The sequence below is a fragment of the Nannospalax galili genome, unplaced genomic scaffold (assembly GCF_000622305.1).
Source record: "Nannospalax galili isolate Female #2095 unplaced genomic scaffold, S.galili_v1.0 scaffold278, whole genome shotgun sequence".
NCBI lineage: Eukaryota > Metazoa > Chordata > Mammalia > Rodentia > Spalacidae > Nannospalax > Nannospalax galili.
The window spans coordinates 695,144-699,821 of NW_008347536.1; the positions used below are offsets into that span (position 1 = coordinate 695,144).

Here is a 4,678-nt window from a genome sequence, read left to right on the forward strand (position 1 = left end):
ATATATGTCTGTGTACACTGAGCATTCAAATTCATTTAATTTACCTCACTGCCCTAACACTTTTAGCCTGCCGTTCTGCACACTGGAACTGCATACAGTTGCTTCCCTTGGGGCCCTCCAGCTTAGTGCAGGAGGTGACTAGTAAATAAGTGATACCATTTGAAAAAGTGCTATGATGCACAGCTATCATGAAGATCAATTATGAAAACACAAGTGAAAATGCCTCCTGAGTGGCAAAGTCCTATTGAAATGGATCCACTCCTCTCTCAGGACTCTCTTCTTTGCCACCAACCCCAATCCCATGTTTGATGCAAGCTTTAAAATCACACTGAATTCCCCGCAATGCCTTCTGACTTCCTGACCAGCCCACAGATACAAACAGCTGTGTCTTGTTTTGTTTTCTCTTTACTAAATTATAATGTGAGCTTTACAATGATTGCTGAAAAAAATATCATTTCCTAATTTGTAAAAACAAATGCAAAACTAAAGCACCTTTAAATCTTAGTTGAAGTACTTTAAGTAAAGCCTGGAACTGAAATGTCAAGATGAATTATAGTTTAGTTTTATGGTTTCAATGCAGGTAGATGAATTATGGATCAAAAGAAAAAGCTTAGTTTGGAAAGAAAGCTATGATGACTCAATAAAATACCAATGCCATGCACATGGTCTATGATACATCATACTTTGTGAGTGCTGCCTCTTTATGAGGACTTGGGGGATGCAGCAGCAGTACTGTTACCACCAGATACTTTAATAACCCACCCTGAGTAGACATGCAGCTTTTGAAAAGGCCTCCTGTTACTGAGTGATTCTTCCACAAAAATTTTATTAGAGATTAAAGACCCAGTAAGAAATAATTTTCTTAAGATAAAGATCAATGAAAATCCACATCACAGGAACTAACAGAAATATTTCATGGCATGAGATATATGAAATTAATTTGCTACATACAATAAATAAATTAATTGAACTTTGTGTGTTTTGGGGTTTTTTTTTCAGTGTTTTTGAGACAGGGCCTCCCTGTAGCCCCAGCTGGCCTGGAACTCGCTATGTAGACCAGGCTGGACTCGAACTCACAGAGATCTGCCTGCCTCTGCCTCCCAAGTGCTGGGACTATAAGCATGCACCACCACGCCTGGCTGTTTGTGTTATTTTAAAATCCCCAATCTTTAAACCTCATTAAATTCTACTTTATTTGCAAACCTCCCCTTGAAACTTCTTTCTCCAGCAGCAACTTTTTTTTCTGAATTCCTTTCATGTTAAGAAGAAACATCTGATGGGCAAAGGTAAATGTCTTTTCTCCCATCAGCTTTACCTTTAGGGCCTTCCTTCCCATCTTTATTTCTGTCACACTCATTTATACCTTAACATTGTGGCATTGTGTCCTGGTACTATGAAATCAACTTCTTGAATATACCCTGTTTTGATTAAGTTAGTTCTCTTTTTTCTCCCATCTCAGAAGAACTAATTAACTTAATAGGTATCAGTTAGGTCTTAACATCTTCCTGAATGGAAGTCGGCCTCAATTTGGAACAAGGCTAATGGCTAAGATAGGGTAAAGGTTCAAGAAGACAGTAGCATGGTGCCTGCATTCAAACAGATTTTGTTGATGTAGGAAAAGAAGATGAAATACATAAAAGCATTTAGTAGCCTCAACTTGTATAGTTGAAGAATAACAGAGAAAAGAACCACAAGTGTCAAGCATGTACATTACGTTTTTATCTATCAATCAGCCCACATTTTTTAAAACTTTATTGAGAATTTCATACATGCATATAAGGTGTCTTGATCAAATCCACACCTACTCCCTCCCCTCCAACACCTCCCATATCTCCCATGACTTTTTTCTGACAACTTCATGTACTCTTTCTTCTTTTTCTTTCTCTTTCTTTCTTTCTTTCTTTCTTCTTTCTTTCTTTCTTTCTTTCTCTCTTTCTTCTTTTTTTTTAATGGGGCTTTTTGCTCCTCTAACATTCCCCCCTCTGAAGAGGTAACCCTAAAATCTTTTAGGGATTAGATAAGAGCTACCAAATACTTTTGATATTTTTGGTCTTTAGAGCAGAGTATATTGCTAAGAGGCCCAAGGACATTTTGACTTTCTGGCAAGAAATTGGCTACTTTTCTTTGGAGTCTTTTTACCCTAACTGCCTAGTCAAGTCCTACCTCCTATTCTTATCACACTATCCTTTGAAGAGGTTACCCAAATTATTGATAGGGAATCGGGATGCAGACCCTCTAGCTTCCTCCATGCTGAACAGGGACACAGGGTGAGGCAATTGGGATACCCCTTAGTGAGTCTATCTAAAACACTCCCAAATTGCATAACTCTTCTCTGTAGGGAGAAAAGAAGGTCCTTGACTGGTGAATAGGGGATGTTAAGGAGAAGTAAAAGCAAGAGTAGTTAGCATTACAAGTTCTACACAGGGAACCAGAAAAAAGTCAGAACAAAGAAAATTTCAAATGTTCATATCAGAGTCCATTGAGATTTCTTGATGAAAGCTTCCAAAAGCATCCCTCTATTGGGTTCTTCTTCATTTTTCCTTCTGTCTCTCTTAGACCATATATCTGTTTCAGAAGTAAGAAACCCAAAGTAAAGTACTAAGCTATTCAAATAGCAGAATAAATGAGGGAAGTAAAGTCAATCCCTGTAGATTGGGGATGACCAGACAGAATTTTGATAGCAAACCAATCCATCCCATCTTTACCTTCTGAAACTTTGACTGCCACTCCAGCCTCACACAGTCAAATAGGAACACAGTCTCTTGAACATTGCTTGAGAATTCCTAAACTTTTTACTCTGCTTCCTTAACGGAAGTCAGTGCCTATCAGTCCCTTGGTATTTCACTATGTTCTATCAACCATTGAAACCTGCATGGACTTTATCCCCTGTGAAGAGGCCATTTCTCTGATCACTACTGCTGGTAATGATTTTTTTCTTCTTGTGAAGTTTTCAATCCCTGTGGTCTCTCCCATATCAGAGCTCAGGGAATTGAACTCTTTCTCTTGTGTTCCACCATTTCTCACTTTCTTTGCCCTTAGCAACCTTCCACTTTTCATCTGCTTCCTGTTTCAAAGACTTAGGAAAAGGAAAAATAAGTCATCTCTCTCAAATACTGTGAATTATATGACTTTCTCCCGTACCTATATTCTCTCTTGAATTTGAAAAAAAATCTTATATAGCAATAATTCTCATTTATGTCAAAAGACATTGCTGTATGAAAGTCACATGTATAGATATTATGTATCATTTGTTATCAATATTAATTCAACCACCAAAATTTTCAAAGTAGTCTGATTTCAGATTTTCCCTATAATGAGAGCATTCACATTTATCAGAAATCCAAAACTAAGTGGTTTTATTGCATCACAGCATGAAAAAAGACTGAGAAATGTCATGTAGTAATAATGTATATGGTTCTTGGTTTCAAATACATTCATCAAAGCATCTAGTCATTATCTCTGACAAATGTCGGTGCCTAATCAACTGATGCTATTAGACTTAATGACCAAAGAGACAAGCAGAGAACTTTCTTGCATGTATGAGTAACTGCACGATTAAGAAATACAGAGACAAGGGGTAAAAGAGAGTATAAATCAAATGACAACTTTATTTACTTAAAGCACATATCATCTCCAAAGAACACTTGAAGCTTTGCTTCCATGGAATAAGAAGAACTAACTTCAAACAAATGTATTATCAGTATAGGTCATTGGAATTGGAAGTCTTGTGATGCTATTTGTCTGATGTGGCTATTTATTAACTCTTTATTCATGTAGGGCAAATCACCTAATCTCGTTGAACTTTGTTTTTATCATCTTTCAAAAGGGCGATAAAGACAATCAGAATATTCCTACAAGTACTGTGTAAAGCACTGTGAACAGGGCAGGTAGAGTCTTTTCGGTGTTGTGCCTGTGTTAGGTAAGTTAGCTATTGATTTCATTTCATTTCTTTGTTCCTTTGTTTTTCTCTGTGTAAGTCTCCCATACATCATCATGGCTACTTGAATTGTTTCTGTCAACAAGACAGATGCTTGCATACATTTGTGCCATAACTGAGGAAATTTGTATAGATCACTCCACCATATTCTTATATATGATAGTGTTTCTTGGTATAAATCTCAAAGTCAAGATGTCAGATTTTAAGCATAGTTCAGAAAGAAATTCCTTCATCTACTTTGGAAAAGTCCAAATATGAACAATATTAAATTCTTATTTTTTGGAGCTGGAGAAATGGCTCAGCAGTTAAGAGCACTGACTGCTCTTGCCGAGGACCGGGGTTCGATTCCCAGCACCCACATGGTGGCTACAAACCATCCTTAACTACAGTTCCAGGGGAATCCGAAGCCCCTCTTCTGACCTCCACAGCATTGCATGACACATGCGTACTCACATGCAGGCAATACACTCATACACATATATTAAAAATAATAAGTAAAATCTTTTTTAAAAATTCCTACTTCTCAAAAATCTGAATATTTTATAATTAATGGCAAAATTCAGAGGGTGTAATATATTGACAAAAGTTTTGTGAAACAATGTAATGGCCATTGCCAATTTTCTACTTGTAATATTCTTAATGGAAGAAATTCTTTCATTGACCTGCTGCTTTCTGACATAATTTAGCTAATGACATTTTAAGATTTTTATTGTCTGTATAGTTTTTTTTTTTTTTTTTTGT

At 36.7% G+C, this 4,678-nt stretch overlaps 1 protein-coding gene across 4 annotated transcripts in view; it reads left to right on the plus strand.

Moving 5' to 3' along the window:
• Positions 1 to 4,678, plus strand: part of Grm5 (glutamate metabotropic receptor 5) — a 553,026-nt gene that overhangs the window by 540,961 nt on the left and 7,387 nt on the right. The gene's annotated exons all lie outside the window — the stretch shown is intronic.